At 46.1% G+C, this 20,693-nt stretch overlaps 1 long non-coding RNA gene across 1 annotated transcript; it reads left to right on the top strand.

Moving 5' to 3' along the window:
• Positions 1–588: 588 nt before the first annotated feature.
• Positions 589–16,008, top strand: LOC144487269 (uncharacterized). The gene is made up of 3 exons (XR_013496384.1): positions 589–659; positions 10,826–10,993; positions 15,524–16,008. It is a non-coding gene; the product is annotated as an uncharacterized LOC144487269 (long non-coding RNA).
• Positions 16,009–20,693: the final 4,685 nt, after the last annotated feature.

The following is a 20,693-nucleotide window of genomic DNA, read 5'->3' as shown; positions in this document are numbered from 1 at the left end:
TTTCTCTCTCATCATCTTCAACCCCACCACACACTCCATTCCTGAGCCACTGACCATCCCATGTCCCTCCCTGTGACTCAGGGTAAGGACATGGGAATCCTGTGCTCTTCCCTTTCACCATCGTCCTTTTTGTCATTTAATCAGTCTGGCACTTCCATTTTGTTCTTTCCTTGTCACCCGCCCATCCCCAGCTCCCTGTCACTTAAAACTATTTAATTCACCGCTATTTCCAATTTCTAAGTTTCGCGAATTGAACTGAAACTAAATCTGTTTCTATCTTCACAGATATTGCCTGACCTGCTGAGAGTCTCCAACATATTCATTCATATTTCAGATTTACAGCATCAATAGAATTTTGCCTCCTGTATCAACTGAAGTTGTGTTTCTTGAATGTCCCGCGCTGTACATTATTATTGTTAATGATCTTCTTCTTAAAAACACTGTGGATTTACCCTGATTCCTGTTATTTTTCTCTCTCTGATCTCCAGTCTGTTTCGTAATGCTCTCACCGATTCTTGTGCCGAGGACCTGGCATCTGCTCTCAGTACAAACCGCTCACTGATAGATCTGGATCTGGGTGGCAATAAACTGGGAGATTCCGGAGTGAAACTGCTGTCTGTGGCTCTGAGGAATCCGGACTGTAAAATACAGAAACTGCAGTAAGTAGCAGACTGTGTGAGATTGTGTTTATAATAACTGAATATTCAACAATACAATTTCACCACTGGTATTTGTATAAAAAACACTGCCCATTACTATTGGCGTCAGTTATGAATCAGGAAAACTGCTTTTCCTCTGACTCCTGTTGCTTCTCTCTCTGATCCCTGAGCAATGGGATGTCAGTCCCACAGATCCTTATGTTGAGGGAGTGGGGGAATAATGTTATGGTTCACCCTCTGAGGTCCTCTCCTCCTCCTCAGGTGTGCACAGCTCTCCCCGGACACAACATCCATTGATTAGTGAAAGGGGGAGAGTGAATAGATGACAGTAAATGGAGGACAGGACATGGTGGTGGAGTCTCGCTGTTAGTAACAGATGTCAGTACAGTCGCAAGAGCTGAACTTAGTTCAAGATGCAGAATCAGTTTGGATAGAAATAAGATTTAACAAAGTTAAAAGATCACTTGTGGGAATCATTTATTGGCTCCTAACAACAGTCACAATCTCCGACACAGTACACAGGAAAAATAACGGGGCCTTGTAAAAACATATTGCAATAACCACGGGTGATTTTAATCTTCATATACAAAGAAGAACAAAGAACCGCACAGCACAGTAACAGGCCCTTCAGCCCACCAAGCCTGTGGCGCCTCCTAACGCTTATTCAGACCCAGAACTTACTGCCAATTTGCGGTTTCTATTCCTCTGTTTGTCTCTTGTTCATGTGTCTACCAAGATGCACCTTGGACATTGGAAACGTGCCTGCTTCTGCCACCTTCATTGGCAGTGCCTTCCAGGCACCCACCACCCTCTGGGTGAAAACTTACCAGACACACCTCCCTCCAAACTTTGCCCCTCTCACCTTCAACCTGTGCCCTCTTGTAGTTGACCATTCCACCCTGGAGAAAAGTCTCTGACTATCCACCATATTGATGCTTCTCATAATTGTGGACACCTCCATCACGTCACCCCTCAGCCTCCCTTTTTGTAGTGAAACAATCTGTGTTTATACAACGTCTCCTCATAACCTAACCGTCCTTGACCAGGCAACATTCTGGTAAACCTTCCTTGCACCCTCTCCAAAGCATTCACATCATTCTGTTAGTGTCACGAACGGAACTGCAAGCAATATTCAAATGTGGCCAACTGAAGTTTCATACAGCTGCAACATAACTTGACAACTTTTACACTCGATGCCCCGGTCGATGAAGACAAGCATGTTGTCTGCCTTCTTGACCACCTCATCCACCTGTGTTGCTACTTTCAGGAATCTGTAGACTTGTACACACAGATCCCTCTGTAGGTCAGTGCTCCTGTGGCTTCTTCCATTTACTGTATAAATCACTCAGATTGTCAAAAGTTGAATAGAAGATTCGTTCACAGAATCTATTCAAGCAATTTCTTGGAGAAGCACGTTCCAGTGCCAATCACAAAACAAGCTGTTTTAGACATGGTGATGTGAAATGTGTGGCGTTTCCAAAAAAAATACATTCCTTTCATTTGGAGAAGAGCAGCAGAAGTGTTCCAGCCATTGCGAATTCAAGGAGTGTATTAGATTAAGCGAAGATGTGGCACCGGGTTTGGCACTGCTGCCGCACAGCGTCAGGGAACCGGATTCATTCCAGCTTTGGACGACTGTCTGTGGAGTTTTCACGTTCTCCCCGTGTCTGTGAGGGTTTCCTCCGGCTGCTCCTGTTTCCTCCGGCTGCTCCTGTTTCCTCCCATAGTCCAAATAAACTGTGTAGGTTGGGTGGATTGGCCATGCTAAATTGCCCGTTCGTGTCCAAGATGTGTAGGTTAGGTGGATTAGCGGCGTAAATATGTGGGGTTACGGGAAACCGGGCAACTGCAGATCTATTAGTCTGACATTGATGGTATGGAAAATCCTATAATAATCTATAATAAAGGAAGTGATAACAGAACACTTCGAAATTAATGGCAGGATTAGACAGGGCCAACATGGATTTATGAAAGGCTGGCACGGTGACACAGTGGTTAACATTGTTGCGTCACAGCCAGGGGCCCGGGTTCAATTCCAGCCTTGGGTGACTGTGTGGAGTTTCTACATTCTCCCCGTGTCTGCCTGTGTTTCCTCTGGGTGCTCCGGTTTCCTCCCACACTCCAAAGATATGGATGGTAGATGGATTGGCATTATCGAATGAGGGAGATTCTCAGTGTTGGTGCGGTTTGTAAAATGAGTCAGAAACACCGCTGGAGGTGGGGTTAGACGTGGAGAGAGACAGATCAGGGAAGGGATGGGGGAGTGGGGAGCCTCCCCTGTTTCTTTACTGCCCAGCCTCTGGAGTAAAGCTCCCACCCACTCCCCCCACCAAAAATGGAAACTGCTTCCAATTATTCCCCAATACAATTGTTCACACTTTACTGTGAACTACATTCCACTGACATTCCCAAAGCAGCCACAGAAAAGTGACTGGTTATTTTAAACATTGAAACTGAACTATATTAACTTACGATTCACTCACATTGTACAGAAATGTTGACCCTGTTTTGATGAGAGTGATCAGATTAACATTGAACCATGAAAGCAGCCTCCGTACTGAGATTAACCACATTTGCAGCAATTCCAGAGTATCAGAGACATTGCTCTGTGTATTGTGTGAATCCAGCTGTGAAATATCGGAACATTTTGAGCTTCCACTTTTCATCATTTATTAAAGTACATTGTTCCATCCCTTTTCAATCTAAGTTGTGTCGGTTTACATTTCCCTGAACTCAAACCTCTCCATCAGTTTTGTCAATTTACAAAATATGAATAACTTTGCAATTTGATGTTTCCAGCGATGCTGCTGACGATGCTGGATCATTGTTTGTGTCATTGGCCAGGATGTTTCGCATTCTGTCACATTAAATGGTTCAAAAAATATGACAAAATTGCAGATATCTTTCTGTGGCTGGGTGGGGAGGGAGGGGGGGTGACAGCATGCATCTGTATCAATATATTTAAATCTCAAATATGTGTAGGCCATTTAACCCATCGAGCCTGCTCCACCACTCACACACACACAGACATAAACACACACTCTCACAGACACACACACACACACACTCAGACACACATTCACAGACACACACACTCAGACGCAAACACACGGAGACACACACACAACAGAGAGACACAGACACACACTCACAGACACACATTCACAGATGCACACTCACGGACACACACACGCTCATTCACAGAGACACCCACAGTAATAAACACACACACACACACACTCACAGTGATATACATTCACTCACGCGCAGACACACATTCACACACACGTGCACACTTTCATTCTCATTCGACCCCATATGCCTCAGATTATATGCTATAAAATGCTTCACCACCTTGTCAGAACTTGGCAAGTTATTCATCCTTTTGCCTCATGCAACCATATAACCCACGCCTACTCAGGTCTCCAGTAATCTCCATCCCGATATACTTGGATTGATGTGGCAGATACTGTCCAGTCCTGAGAGAACAGAAATTTGCTCCAAACTCACGGAGCCTTGCGGAAGAGTACCAAGTGTTGCCAAGTGCATCATTGAATTGAGTTTAACCTTTCTCCTCCCATTCCAGCCCTGTGTTCTTAACCAGGTCTTCCTCACTGGTCTCTCCAGAGCTGCTGCCTATCAAAGTGCTGCCCGTGCCAGCATTGCCTGAACCGGGACTTCCCCCGCAGCGAGTGGTTAAGGGCTGGAGTTCACTGTCTGGGAGTGTGGTGGAGACACGTTCAGTTGAAAATTTCCGAAGGGAATTGGATTATGATCTGAAAAGGAAGATTGTGCAGGGTTACGGGGAGAATTTGGGGGAATGACACTTAGTAAATTGCTCATTCAGAGAGTCAGTGCAGAGAGCATGGGCCGAATGGTCTCCTTCTGCTCTGCAACAATTCTGTGATTCTCCCTGAGAGAGATACCAATGACCCTTTGTGGACACTGGCTAAATTACCTAACCCTGTTGACTCTGCAACATCACCAGCTTCCAGTTAAAATCTCCATACATTTCCAACCATTATCTTCACAGAATTATTGCGGAGCACCACGAGGCGAAATGTGTCTGCACCGGCTCACCAAACTAGGAATAGGAATTTGTCTCATTCTACTGCCTTCTCCTCGTATCTTTGCACATTGTTTCATTCGATTGTTCATCGACTGCCCTCTGTGATGCCTCGAATCAGCCTGCCCCCACCACACTTCCAGACTGTACATTCCAGACCCGAACCACTGGCATCGTGAAAAAGGTTTCTCTCTCATCATCAACCCCACCACACACTCCATTCCTGAGCCACTGACCATCCCATGTCCCTCCCTGTGACTCAGGGTAAGGACATGGGAATCCTGTGCTCTTCCCTTTCACCATCATCCTTTTTGTCATTTAATCACTCCGGCACTTCCATTTTGTTCTTGTCACCCGCCCATCCCCAGCTCCCTGTCACTTCAAACAATTTAATTCACTGCTACTCCCAAGTTTTAATTTTAGCTAATTGAACTGAAACTAAATCTGTTTCTATCTTCACAGATACTGCCTGTCCTGCTGCGATTTTCCACATATTTTATTCATATTTCAGATTTACAGCATCAATAGAATTTTGCCTCCTGTATGAACTGAAGTTGTGTTTTGTGAATATCCCGCACTGTACATTATTATTGTTAATGATCTTATTCTTAAATACATTCTGAATTTACCCTGATTCCTGTTATTTTTCTCTCTCTGATCTCCAGTCTCCGTAGTAACGATCTCACCGATTCTTGTGCCGAGGACCTGGCATCTGCTCTCAGTACAAACCGCTCACTGATAGATCTGTATCTGGGTTACAATAAACTGGGAGATTCCGGAGTGAAACTGCTGTCTGTGGCTCTGAGGAATCCGGACTGTAAAATACAGGAACTGGAGTAAGTAGCAGACTGTGTGAGATTGTGTTTATAATAACTGAATATTCAACAATACAATTTCACCACTGGTATTTGTATAAAAAACACTGCCCATTACTATTGGCGTCAGTTATGAATCAGGAAAACTGCTTTTCCTCTGATTCCTGTTGCTTCTCTCTCTGATCCCTGAGCAATGGGATGTCAGTCCCACAGATCCTTATGTTGAGGGAGTGGGGGAATAATGTTACGGTCCACCCTCTGAGGTCCTCTCCTCCTCCTCAGATGTGCACAGCTCTCCCCGGACACAACATCCATTGATTTGTGAAAGGGGGGAGAGTGAATAGATGACAGTAAATGGAGGACAGGGCATGGTGGTGGAGTCTCACTGTTAGTAACAGATGTCAGTACAGCAGCGAGAGCTGAACTTAGTTCAAGATGCAGAATCAGTTTGGATAGAAATAAGATTTAACAAAGTTAAAAGATCACTTGTGGGAATCATTTATCGGCTCCTAACAACAGTCACAATCTCCGACACAGTACATAGGAAAAATAACGGGGCCTTGTAAAAACATATTGCAATAACCACGGGTGATTTTAATCTTCATGTACAAAGAAGAACAAAGAACCGCACAGCACAGTAACAGGCCCTTCAGCCCACCAAGCCTGTGGCGCCTCCTAACGCTTATTCAGACCCAGAACTTACTGCCAATTTGCAGTTTCTATTCCTCTGTTTGTCTCTTGTTCATGTGTCTACCAAGATGCACCTTGGACATTGGAAACGTGCCTGCTTCTGCCACCTCCATTGGCAGTGCCTTCCAGGCACCCACCACCCTCTGGGTGAAAACTTACCCCACACACCTCCCTCCAACCTTTGCTCCTCTCACCTTCATCCTGTGCCCTCTTGTAGTTGACCATTCCACCCTGGAGAAAAGTCTCTGACTATCCACCATATTGATGCCTCTCATAATTGTGGACACCTCCATCAGGTCACCCCTCAGCCTCCCTTTTTTGTAGTGGAACAATCTGTGTTTATACATCGTCTCCTCATTACCTAACCGTCCTTGACCAGGCAACATTCTGGTAAACCTTCCTTGCACCCTCTCCAAAGCATCCACATCATTCTGGGAGTGTCACGAACGGAACTGCAAGCAATATTCAAATGTGGCCAACTGAAGTTTCATCCAGCTGTAACATAACTTGACAACTTTTACACTCGATGCCCCGGTCGATGAAGACAAGCATGTTGTCTGCCTTCTTGACCACCTCATCCACCAGTGTTGCCACTTTCAGGGATCTGTAGACTTGTACACACAGATCCCTCTGTAGGTCAGTGCTCCTGTGGCTTCTTCCATTTACTGTATAAATCACTCAGATTGTCAAAAGTTGAAAAGAAGATTCGTTCACAGAATATATTCAAGCACTTTCTTGGAGAAGCACGTTCCAGTGCCAATCACACAACAAGCTGCTTTAGACATGGTGATGTGAAATGTGTGGCGTTTCCAACAAAAATAGATTCCTTTCATTTAAAAAAACAGCAGCAGAAGTGTTCCAGCCGTTGCGAATTCAAGGAGTGTATTAGATTAAGTGAAGATGTGGCACCGGGGTTGGCACTGCTGCCTCACAGCGTCAGGGAACCGGATTCATTCCAGCTTTGGGCGACTGTCTGTGGAGTTTTCACGTTCTCCCCGTGTCTGTGTGGGTTTCCTCCGGCTGCTCCTGTTTCCTCCCATAGTCCAAATAAACTGTGTAGGTTAGGTGGATTGGCCGTGCTAAATTGCCCGTTAGTGTCCAAGATGTGTAGGTTAGGTGGATTAGCGGCGTAAATATGTGGGGTTACGGGAAACCGGGCAACTGCAGATCTATTAGTCTGACATTGATGGTATGGAAATCCTATAATAATCTGTAATAAAGAAAGTGATAACAGAACACTTCGAAATTAATGGCAGGATTAGACAGGGCCAACATGGATTTATGAAAGGCTGGCACGGTGACACAGTCGTTAACATTGTTGCGTCACAGCCAGGGGCCCGGGTTCAATTCCAGCCTTGGGTGACTGTGGAGTTTCCACATTCTCCCCGTGTCTGCGTGTGTTTCCTCTGGGTGCTCCGGTTTCCTCCCACACTCCAAAGATATGGATGGTAGATGAATTGGCCATGGTAAAATTGCCCTTCGTGTCCCAAGATATGTAGGTTAGGTGGATTAGCTCCAGTAAATTTGTGAGTTTATGGTGAGCGGACCGTGGTAAGTTCCTCTGTCAATGTGTCTCGATGGGCCGAATGACGATTCCTACACTCGGGATTCTATAGTTGCATGATTCACTCACAAGAGGTTATTCAATAAAATTGGAGCACATGGGATTGGGAGGAATATACCAGCATGGATTGAGAACTGATTAATGGACAGAAACAAGGAGTTGGAATAAATGGGTTACTTTTGGGTTGACAGCCTCTAACTAGTGGAGTACGGCAGGGATCAGTGTTTGGGTCTCAGCTATTCAGAATCTACATCAATGATATGGATGTGGGGATCAAATATAATATTTCCAAATTTGCGAATAATGGAAAACCAGGTGAAAATCTGAATTGTGAGGAGGATGCAAAGATGTTTCAAGGGGATGTGGAGAGGCTCAGGGAGGCTCCACAACTGGAGCAATGTGTACAGTGTTGAGCTCTTTACTTAAAAAAGGATAGAATTGTATTGGAACCAGTTCAGAGAAAGTTCACTCGGCTGATTCCTGGGATGGTGAGGTTTATTTTACAAGGAAATTTTGGGCAGATTGGAGCAATATCTATGAAAGTTCAGAAGGTTAAAAGGTGATCGCATTGAGGGGATGAGACAGGGTGGTTGCTGAGAGGCTGTTTCTTCTTGTAAGAGAGACCAGAACAAGGGGACAGATTTTAAAATGTAATTGTCAGTCCCTTAAGACTGAGATGAGGAGAAATTTATATTTTTAGATGGTGGCTGGTCAGTGGAATTCTCTTCCCTGGAGACTCGTGGCGGCAGAGTCATTGAATATATTCAAGGCTGAGTTCAGAATGATTTTGGATTGAGAAGTGAATCAAGGGTTACGGGGAAAAGAGTTGAGACTATAATTAGATCAGCTGGGATGGAGTATGCTCGAGGGGCTGAATGGCCTTCTGCTGCTCCTAGTTATTTTGTTCTTATCCCAATACGTCCTTCAGACTGCTCTCTGTGACCAGTGATGGATAAACAAGCTCTATGTTTTGTCCTCACCAGACGCTCTCCTGTGCCCATTCATTAGGCCACCCACTCAACCCATCTCACCAGCAGTAATTACCCACTCTGCCCCCAGGCCTTCCTGATCCAGCACTTCATCTTCCATTGGCGTAAGGATGGCAAGACCTGGATGTCTCCACTCTTCACTCATTCCCTGATGATATTTGCTCTCTTTCCAAACACATAAATTGTTACTCACTCATCAAACACATGCAGTAGCCCAGGGTTGTCCAACGTGTGGACCAAGGGGTGAATGTGACCCTCGAAGCCCCTCAATGCGGCCCCCGGAGCGAGTTTCCAGAATCTCAGTCACACAGTTCAGTTTGAATGGAAGAATCTGCATGGAGCTGCTCCTCCAATCACATCCCGTTTCTTTCCCATGTTTGCTACTGATAGGTTTTTGAGCCGATCTGCAGCAAATGTGAGAGAGAAACAATTTGTGATTGATGAGGATTAAACTCTAATTCTCATCTTTATTTATTACTCATTATTGTGCTCAGCAAGTTGTTTCTTTTCATATCTCAGTTTAGTTTTTAATTGAAATTTCTGCTGTGCCAAACTTTATCATTCTGAAATTTACTCATCGGCCGCTTGAGTGAGAAAAACATTGACGTGTGTTTGCCCAGTGAATATGTTGGTCAGCCCTGCTCCAGCCTATGCTGGTGGCAGCCTAACGGACATGTCTCTGACAGTCAATGCTGCTGCCTTTGCATTGTAAGAGTTTTAACAACACCAGGTTAAAGTCCAACAGGTTTATTTGGTAGCAAATACCATTAGCTTTCGGAGCGCTGCTCCTTCGTCAGATGGAGTGGAAATCTGCTCTCAAACAGGGCACAGAGACACAAAATCAAGTTCCAGAATACTGATTAGAATGCGAATCCCTACAGCCAACCAGGTCTTAAAGAGACAGATAATGTGAGAGAAGGCAGCATTAAGCACAGGTTACAGAGATGTGTATTGTCTCCAGACAGGACAGCCAGTGAGATTCTGCAAGTCCTTTGCATTGCCAGTGTCTGGGTGGAGATGTTCTTTCCACAATTTCCCCCTCATCCTTATTCACATATCAGGCTGTGCTGCACTCACCGTGGCAGAACACATCAGGACATTGATCCTTTTCCACTCTGTAACCACGTGTCTGAAACCTGCTCACCTCCCAGCAATCTCCATCCAGACTGGCTTATACCGATGGGATAATCTCCTCCCATCCTGAGGGAACAGGACCTCCCTCTGAGCCTGAGCAGCTGGGAGGAGCCCCTCCAGGGAGGGGGGGGGGGGGGGCAAGCCTTGCTCTGCTTTCTGACATTTCAGTCCTTCATTCAATAAGCAGAGCTCCCTCGCTGCTCCCTCCAGAGCTGCTGTGTTTGAAAGTCCTGCTGCCTTTGGAGATGGTGCCAGCATTGCCTGAACCGGGACTGCCCCGTGCCCGGGCTGCCTCAGTGGGCAGCTCCCCCTGCCTGCCAGCCGTTAATTGTCCCCCTCTGACAATATCACCTTCATAACTCTGCCTATCCTGCCCACACGGACACACCACCCATTCCCAATCCCCATGCTGGCACTTCAGAGCTTCTGGTAAAATCACAGCCATTATCTTCAACCTCACCACAAACTGCATTCCCAAACCACTGACCATCCCATGTCCCTCCCGAGCCACTCCGAGTAAGGACATGGTGATCCTGTGATTATGGTCCTGTCCCATCATCACTTTTATCATTTAATCACTCCTGTAATTCCAGTTTGTCCTTTCTTTGTTTCTTCCCCAGCCACCCACCGCTGTCACTTCAAACCTGTCAATTCACTGCCCGTTCCCAGTTCCAATGGAAGCTCAAACTTTACCCCTGTTTCTCTCTTCACACGTATTTAGCGAACCTGCTGAGCATTTCCAGTTTATTTATATTTCATTTTCAGCATTGAGTATTTCCTCATTCTACAGAAATGCAGGTTGTGTTTTTGGAATGTCTGATACAATACATTATTATTGTTATTAACAGTATTGTTTAAAACACTGGGGATTGAGCCTGATTCCTGTTATTCCTCTCTCTGGTCTCCAGTCTCGATAATAACGCTCTCTCAGATTCTTGTGCTGAGGATCTCGCCTCCGCTCTCTGTACAAAACAGCCACTGAGGTTTCTGTCCCTGGGAACAAACTCCTTCACAGATCAATCTGTCCCTGCTCTCCGCCGCCTCATACTGACCTGCAGCAGTCTGGAGGAGATCTGGTGAGTGTTTGTGTTAATTTTCAGAGTAACAATTAAAATATAAATGGATTTAAAATATAAATGTGCCTGAATCTTCCAAGCAGCAGCAATGGTAAGCAGATTGTCGGTATGTTTAAAAATTCTCCCAACCTGAAACTGCTGCATATTTCTCCCAGGATCTTCAGCACTGCGACCCTGGGAGCTCCATCAGAGCAGACAAGAGTCGGGGAAGAGACAGCACACACCCTATTTACAGCACAGTGACCCCGGGGAGCTCCGTCAGAGCAGACAAGAGTTGGGGAAGAGAGAGCACACACCCTATTTACAGCACAGTGACCCCGGGGAGCTCCATCACAGCAGAGTAGAGTCGGGGAAGAGAGAGCGCACACCCTATTTACAGCACAGTGACCCCGGGGAGCTCCATCACAGCAGAGTAGAGTCGGGGAAGAGAGAGCACACACCCTATTTACAGCACAGTGACCCCGGGGAGCTCCATCAGAGCAGAGTGGATTCGAGGTAGAGCGAGCACACCTTATTTACAGCACAGTGACCCCGGGGAGCTCCAGAAGTGTTAGTTGATTGTGGGAGTGAATGGGTTGGTGTGTCGTTGGATGAATGGTTAGTCAGGGAGCTGAGGAGAGGTTCAAGGATTAGTTCTGGGTGTCGGAAGAGTGGTCGAGTTGTATTGTGTTGGGTTGGAGGGTTAATCAGCAGTTTGGATGGTGGCTGGGAGTTGGTAATGTTGTTGGGTGTCCAGTTAGATTTGGTCAGGGGTTGGGATTGGTTAATAGCTTTGGAGAGTAGTGGGTTGGGGTTGGTTCTTGAGTAATCAGTTTAAGTCAGAGATATAGTCAAGAATGTATTCAAGAGGCGGCTGCATATAGCACTTGGGGTGAACAGGATCAAAGGTTATGGGGAGAAAGCAGGATTAGGCTTTTGAGTTGGACGATCAGCCATGATTGTGATGGATGGTGGAGTCGGCTTAAAGGACCAAATGGCCTCCTCGCTCCTATCTTCCATGTTTCTATGTCAGGTCAGGGGAGGGTGGGACGGATGAGGCCAAGTTGGGAGGTTTAGTCAGATTTGTTCAAGGGCTAGTGGGAGGTAGTCGGGCTGGAGGGGAGGGAGAGATGATTTACGGGAGTGACAGCCTGTCAGGGGGAGATACCAGCAGCAGCCAGGCCTGTGACACCACAGCTGGTTCTGCTGTGGGACAGGGTCGGGCAAAGAGCAAGCGAGCAGTAGTAATCGGGGACTCGCTAGTTAGAGGCACAGACAGGCGTTTCTGTGGCTGCAATCGAGACTCCAGGATGGTGTGTTACCTCCCTGGTGCCAGGGTCAAGGACGTCTCTGAGCGATTGCAGGACATTGTGAAGGGGGAGGGTGAGCAGCCAGAGGTCGTTGTACATATTGGTACCAACGACATAGGTAGGAAAAGGGATGAGGTCCTGAAATGTGAATGCAGAGAGTTAGGCAGAAGGCTAACGTGTAGGACCTCGAAGGTAGTAATTTCAGGACTACTATCGGTACCACGTGCTAGTGAGAGTAGGAATAGGAGGATTAGGCAGATGAATGACTGGCTTGAGAGCTGGTGCAGGGGGCAGGGATTTAGATTTTTGGATCATTGGGATCTTTTCTGGGGAAGGGCTGATCTGTTCAAGAGGGATGGGTTACATTTGAACTGGAGGGGGACTAACATCCTGGCGGGGAGATTTGCTCGAACAGCTCGGGAGCGTTTAAACGAGGTTGGCAGGGGGGTGGGATCCAAAGCAGTAGGGAGACAAAAGAGAAGTTTGAGGACAGCACGGAAGTTAAAGAGAGCACATTAATTAGTAAAGGCAGTGTCGGTAATCCTAGTACCAGACAGATCAGACAGAAGCAAGACAGAGAGCAAGGGAAGTCCAGATTAAACTGCATTTATTTCAATGCAAGAGGCCTGACGGGCAAGGCAGATGAACTCAGGGCATTGATGGGTACGTGGGACTGGGATATTATAGCAATTACTGAAACATGGCTAAGGGAGGGACAGGACTGGCAGCTCAATGTTCCAGGGTACAGATGCTATCGGAAAGATAGAACAGGAGGTAAGAGAGGAGGGGGAGTTGCACTTTTGATTAGGGAAAGCATCACGGCCGTACTGAGAGGGGATATATCCGCGGGTTCGGCCACTGAGTCTATATGGGTAGAACTGAGGAAGAAGAAGGGGGAAATCACTTTGATAGGGTTGTACTGTAGGCCCCCAAATAGTCAGCAGGAAATTGAGGAGCAAATATGTAAGGAGATGACAGGTCGCTCCAAGAAAAATAGGGCAGTAATAGTCGGAGATTTTAATTTTCCCAACATCGACTGGGACAGCCATAGTATTAGAGGGTTGAATGGAGAGAAATTTGTTGAGTGTATTCAGGAGGAATTTCTCATTCAGTATGTGGATGGCCCGACTAGAGAGGGGGCAAAACGTGACCTCCTCTTGGGAAATAAGGAAGGGCAGGTGACAAAAGTGTTTGTGAGGGATCACTTTGGGACCAGTGACCATAATTCTATTAGTTTTAAGATACCTATGGAGAATGATAGGTCTGTCCCAAAAGTTAATATTCTAAATTGGGACAAGGGCAATTTTGATGGTATCAGGCAGGAACTTTCAAACGTTAATTGGGGGAGTCTGTGGGAAGGAAGAGGGATGTCTGGGAAGTGGGAGGCTTTCAAAAGTGTGTTAACCAGGGTTCAGGGTAAACACATTCCTCTGAGAGTGAAGGGCAAGGCTGGCAGAAGTCGGGAACCCTGGATGACTCGGGATATTGAGGCCCTGGTCAAGAAGAAGAAAGAGGTACATGACGTGCATAGGCAGCTGGGATCAAGTGAATCTCTTGAAGAGTACAGGGGGTGTAGGAGTAGAGTTAAGAGAGAAATCAGGAGGGCAAAAAGGGGACATGAGATTGTTTTGGCAGATAAGGCAAAGGAGAATCCAAACAGCTTCTCCAAATACATAAAGGGCAAAAGAGTAACAAGGGAGAGAGTAGGGCCTCTTTAGGATCAACAAGGCAATCTATGTGTGGATCCACAAGAGATCGGTGAGATCCTAAATGAATATTTCTCATCAGTATTTACTGTTGAGAAAAGCATGGATGTTACGGGAACTTGGGGAAATAAATATTGATGTCTTGAGGAGTGGACATATTACAGAGAAGGAGGTGCTGGAAGTTTCAAAGCGCACCAAAGTCGATAAATCTGTGGGACCTGATGAGATATATCCCAGGACGTTGTGGGAGGCTCGGGAGGAAATTGCGGGTCCCCTCGCCGAGATATTTAAATCATCGATAGTCACGGGTGAGGTGCCTGAAGATTGGAGGGTGGCAAATGTTGTGCCTTTGTTTAAAAAGGGCTGCAGAGAAAAGCCTGGGAACTACAGGCCAGTGAGCCTCACATCTGTGGTGGGTAAATTGTTGGAAGGCATTTTGAGGGACAGGATCTACAGGCATTTCGAGATGCAAGGACTGATTCGGGACAGTCAGCATGGCTTTGTGAGTGGAAAATCATGTTCACAAATTTGATTGAGTTTTTTGAAGGGGTAACCAAGAAGGTCGATGAGGGCAGTGCAGTTGATGTGTCCATGGACACTGATTAGATGCTCTGACTGTGACTGTTAATGTATGAAATGAGAGGGGAGAGATACAAAATGGTGCACTTGGAATACTGTGTACACAGTTCTGGTCACCCTATTATGGAAAGGATATTATTAAACTAGAAAGAGTGCAGAAAAGATTTACTAGAATGCTATTGGGACTTGATGGGTTGAGTTACAAGGAGAGGCTAATAGACTGGGACTTTTTTCCTTGGAGTGTAGGAGGCTGAGGGGTGACCTTAGGGGAGTCTAAAACTAGAGGGCAAAGGTTTAAGTTGAGAGGGGAGAGATACAAAAGTGTCCAGAGGGACAATTCTTTCACACAGAGGGTGGTGAGTGTCTGGAACAAGCTGACAGAGGCAGTAGTAGAGGCGGGTACAATTTTATCTTTCAAAAAGCATTTAGCTAGTTACATGGGTACGATGGGTATAGAGGGATATGGGCCAAATGCGGGTAATTGGGATTAGTTTTTTAAAAAAGGGTGGCATGGACAAGTTGGGCCAAAGGGCCCGTTTCCATGCTGTAAACCTCTGAGACTCTGAGTGGGTCTAGTCGGATTGTGGGAGGTGGAGTATGGGGATCAGTGGGAAGTGATTGGGGGACTCGGGTTGTGCTATTCAGGTATTAGCCCAGGTGGTGAGCTGTCTAACATTACCTGAGTAACTATCCAGGTAAACTTTGTGGATCTGTCCCAAGTATCTGACTCTAACTGCAGCAGGGGAGTTCCCCAATAGTAGTTAATACCTCTGGGACAATTCCCAGGTAGATCAGTGCGTCAGGACATCCACAGGGTCCCGATGCTCATCTTCGGATGTGTGTCTGGCCTCTGGCGATCCAGAGACCAGAAGATTTGTCCCATTAACTCCAGTCTCCTGTTATTTACTCTGTTGTTCAATCTGTTTATTTCCTGTTTCATCTTTAATCTGTTTCAGGCTGTGTCATAATCAGTTCAGTCAAAATGGAAAGAGACAGCTGGAGTCGCTGCAGGGATCCAGACGGGGACTGACAGTGATAGTGTGAACATTTCAATCTATAAACATTGCTGCTCCACCGGTTACAGTGAAATCCTGAATTGTGAAGATCTTCGACAGCTCCTTCCAAACCCTTCATTCCTGCCCCTCTCCCTCCCTATTCCACCAGCCCCTCCAGCCTGGCACTGATTTCCCTGCTTACCTGGTTTCCCAGCTGGAAAACTGTTGTAGTTTTAGTCTCCACATTGAAGGAAAGATTGCTGCAAACCATTGTTTAAGCAGCAATGTGTTGTCAGTGTTCTCAGCAACAGAGTCTTCAACCTCCTTTCAAAATGGAGCAGCAGAGATCATTCTCCAGAGAGAGAACAGTGTGTGTGTGATTCTGACAGTAATGATGTGGAGATGCCGGCGTTGGACTGGGGTAAACACAGTAAGAAGTTTAACAACACCAGGTTAAAGTCCAACAGGTTTATTTGGTAGCAAAAGCCACACAAGCTTTCGAGGCTCTGAGCCCCTTCTTCAGGTGAGTGGGAATTCTGTTCACAAACAGAACTTATAAGACACAGACTCAATTTACATGAATAATGGTTGGAATGCGAATACTTACAACTAATCCAGTCTTTAAGAAACAAAACAATGGGAGTGGAGAGAGCATCAAGACAGGCTAAAAAGATGTGTATTGTCTCCAGACAAGACAGCCAGTGAAACTCTGCAGGTCCACGCAACTGTGGGAGTTACAAATAGTGTGACATAAATTCTGATTCTAGGATCGCATGATAAAGACTCAGGAGGAAAAAAGCAGAAATATTTATGTGAAATAGTGTGACATAAACCCAATATCCCGGTTGAGGCCGTCCTTGTGTGTGCGGAACCTGGCTATCAGTTTCTGCTCCGCGACTCTGCGCTGTCGTGTGTTGCGAAGGCCGCCTTGGAGAACGCTTACCCGAATATCAGAGGCCGAATGCCCGTGACCGCTGAAGTGCTCCCCAACAGGAAGAGAACAGTCTTGCCTGGTGATTGTCGAGCGGTGTTCATTCATCCGTTGTCGCAGCGTCTGCATAGTTTCCCCAATGTACCATGCCTCGGGACATCCTTTCTTGCAGCGTATCAGGTAGACAACGTTGGCCGAGTTGCAAGAGTATGTACCATGTACCTGGTGGATGGTGAGAACACCATCCACCAGGTACATGGTACATACTCTTGCAACTCGGCCAACGTTGTCTACCTGATACGCTGCAAGAAAGGATGTCCCGAGGCATGGTACATTGGGGAAACTATGCAGACGCTGCGACAACGGATGAATGAACACCGCTCGACAATCACCAGGCAAGACTGTTCTCTTCCTGTTGGGGAGCACTTCAGCGGTCACGGGCATTCGGCCTCTGATATTCGGGTAAGCGTTCTCCAAGGCGGCCTTCGCAACACACGACAGCGCAGAGTCGCGGAGCAGAAACTGATAGCCAGGTTCCGCACACACAAGGACGGCCTCAACCGGGATATTGGGTTTATGTCACACTATTTCACATAAATATTTCTGCTTTTTTCCTCCTGAGTCTTTATCATGCGATCCTAGAATCAGAATTTATGTCACACTATTTGTAACTCCCACAGTTGCGTGGACCTGCAGAGTTTCACTGGCTGTCTTGTCTGGAGACAATACACATCTTTTTAGCCTGTCTTGATGCTCTCTCCACTCCCATTGTTTTGTTTCTTAAAGACTGGATTAGTTGTAAGTATTCGCATTCCAACCATTATTCATGTAAATTGAGTCTGTGTCTTATAAGTTCTGTTTGTGAACAGAATTCCCACTCACCTGAAGAAGGGGCTCAGAGCCTCGAAAGCTTGTGTGGCTTTTGCTACCAAATAAACCTGTTGGACTTTAACCTGGTGTTGTTAAACTTCTTACTGTATTCTGACAGTACCCAGCAGAGGGCAGATTGGTCAATCTTGTCAGAGTTTCCTCTCTGTCTCTGTGAATGAATTAAAGGCTCCACCAGCCTCTCCTCAAAACCTCTTTCACTATCTGGTGATTAAAGTGACACAATGCCACCATCTGCTGGTGGCTCACAGCTACTGCAGGCGCTGCTCTCTGTGAGCCTCAGACAAGTTCAGTAAGTCCCATGTCTGCATCTGGGAACCGGTTACTGCAGCGTGAATATTGAACAATATTGACAGGGATTGGAGTTTGCAGCAGGAACCCCGGCTGGTGAATTAACCCTTTTATCACCAGACACTGTACATGAACTCTGTTCCCTCATTCCCTCTGGGAGATATTGTCTGGAGATTGTAGTTGGGGATGATCTCAGACTGTAATGTGTACATTTGGTGCAGTTATCAGACACGAATCCCATTCAGAATGGGAGTGGGTAAACTCTGCTGCACTCTGTAATTCCTGTGTCAGACATTCAGTGTTTAATCTTACACAGGGGATCTTGCTCACGGTTCTTTTAACGTTTCCAAGATAATTCTCTCAATCTCACAGACTGATTCTTTGAAAATTGGGAATACGAACGTTTTAAGACACAATTACCACCTTCAATCACATTTTGTCCGTGTTCAAACAGAAAATAATTTCCAAACTATTCCCCTTTTGCAGCTCTTGCTTTCCAATTCCACAGGTTTCGGTGAGACAGAGAGCAGCTCAGTTGGAATCCAAATTCTCTCATTCCACTCTCGCCCCCCGTTTACCCTGCCAATTATCAACCTCAACAAAAGTTCCCACATATTTATCTGGGAAAGTTTCAGTGTTGACTCTGGTGAAGCAGGGTTTCCATTCCTTAACCCACAACACACACGCACGGTAACTGTTACTGCAATTATTTCTGGAACTGTTACAATCCCGAATGCACAGGTTGATTAAAGTGATTCCAATCCAAAGGTGGAATGTGTTTCTGATTTATAATCTCAATCACACAGAGGCACTGACATTCCCACACAAAAACACACAATCACAATCTCACACACACGCTCACAGAGAGACACACAGAGCAACACACAGAGAGGCACAATCATGCAAACCGACACACAGACACACAGACACATAATCATACACATACACGCATCTGTGCATCCTACACACATCCCTCCAGACACACACAGACACAAACTGGCACCCACACACATTCACACACTGACAAACTCTCACACATGCTCACGGGCACAGAGATACATACTCTCACAAACACACACATACAAACCCAGACACTTGCACACTCTTACCCACGTACTGAGACACAGAGAGACTTACAGAGAGAAACACAGAATCTCTCTGAAATACACATAACACGCAGCCATACACCCACAGAAACACACATCACAAACCCATGCATTACAGCGGTGAATGAATTCTCAGCACCCCACAACCAAATGATTTAATTGGACAACAGTGATAGCATTTCCTCTGAAACCGACATCCCTCGAACGAAAGCAACAAAGGAACACTGGCGCAGCATTGCACAGGATCAGAGCCTCGGAAATGCAGTTTCCTCTTTCCTTGTTCCTTATATCTCACTGAGCAGATGCAGAGCGAGAGCATAGAAAGGTAGAATTCACAATTTCACTCTGTTCCTGCACACTCACCTCAGCTTTATTTAATTTCTGAATGTATGATTTATTTTGGATTATCCCAAAGATCTCAGGACAGATGCATGATGTCAGATATTCCCATTATTTATCAAACTGTTTATTTTACCATGACAGATATTACCTGGTGTTTGTCGGATTGTTGCTTTTCATCCATCTACAGTTGCAGATGCCGGTGCTGAAAAGTGGGTAGATATTCTACACCATTAAAAGCTTCACATTGAATCGGGGAAATTCTTCAAAGACTATGAATTAAGCACTTTCAAATTAATATCATTTCTTCAGAACAAACTATTCATATCATCTGTTATTGCAATTTAAACTAACTTTGTGTTGTCTGGTCTGTGCTAGTTTTAACTGAAAACTGCTCAGTATGTGACATGATCTGTGTTATCGAGTCTTGGAACAGAAAGGGTTAGTGCTGCTGCTCTGTAATTGTAATGGATATTCCTAATTTTATCATCTGTATAACTGTAGTTATTTACAATTAAATGCTTATTGGTTAATTAGTTAAATGCTAATTGTGAATCATTGGAATGCTGAAACTAATACGTACACAAGCTAATAAAGAGCGGGGGACTGGTGTAAATACTGTAGCTAACAGTGAGCGTGAAACTGAAAAGACCATAAGATACAGGAGCAGAATTCAGCTATTCTGCTCGTCGAGTCTCCTCCACCATTTAATCACGGCTGATAAGTTTCCAAACCCATTCTCCCGTCTTTCCCCCATAACATTTGATCCCCTGACCAATCAAGAACATGTCTATCTCTGTCTTACATACACTCAATGAGAGAGAGTGAGCAGAAAGAGTGAGGGGGAGTGAGGTTGAGGGCAGATGGTGTGAGGGGAGAGCGCGATGGGAGATCGAATGAGGAGGAGAATAGGTGAAAAGTGAGGCAGGGAATGGGGGAGGGAGATTGTGAGGAGGGGAGGGAGAGTGACGGGAAGATAGCGCATGAGGGATAAGAGAATGAGAGGGGAGTGCGAGGGATGCAGGGGGAGGGGAGAGATAGAGGGGAGGGAGAGTGGGGGATGAAAGTGAGGAGGAGAGAGAAGAGAATGAGAGGTAGAGTGAAGGAGAAAGTGAGCGTAGATGGAGTGAAGGGACGGTGAGAGGGGGAGAAAGGTGAAGAATGAGGGAGAGAGTCAGAGGAGGGAGAGAACGGGAAGAGGAACTGACTGGGAGAGAGTCAGAGGAGAGAGTGAGGGGAAGAGTAAGTGAAGAGCAACTGAGGGGAGAGAGCATAAGCGGGAGAGAGGTTGATGGGACGGATAGTGAAGGGGAGTGTCTGAGGCGGGATAGTGTGACGGAAAAGACTGAAGGGGAAGAGAGTGGAAGGTCTGAGGCGGGATAGTGTGACGGAAAAGACTGAGGGGGAAAGACACTGAAGGGGAAGGGAGAGAGTGAAGACAGAGTGAGGAGGAGAGAGAGGGGAGGGCGAGTGGGGAAGTGTGAAGGGAGAGAGACTAAGGGATGGAAAGTCAAGGGGAGAGTGTGAGGGCAGAGACTGAGGGGAAGAGAGTGCAAGGGAAGGAATTGAGGGAGGG

Source organism: Mustelus asterias, unplaced genomic scaffold, assembly GCF_964213995.1.
Source record: "Mustelus asterias unplaced genomic scaffold, sMusAst1.hap1.1 HAP1_SCAFFOLD_693, whole genome shotgun sequence".
NCBI classification, from domain to species: domain Eukaryota; kingdom Metazoa; phylum Chordata; class Chondrichthyes; order Carcharhiniformes; family Triakidae; genus Mustelus; species Mustelus asterias.
The sequence above is the reverse complement of the archived record's forward strand: the minus strand, read 5'-3'. Positions and strand labels throughout refer to the sequence as shown.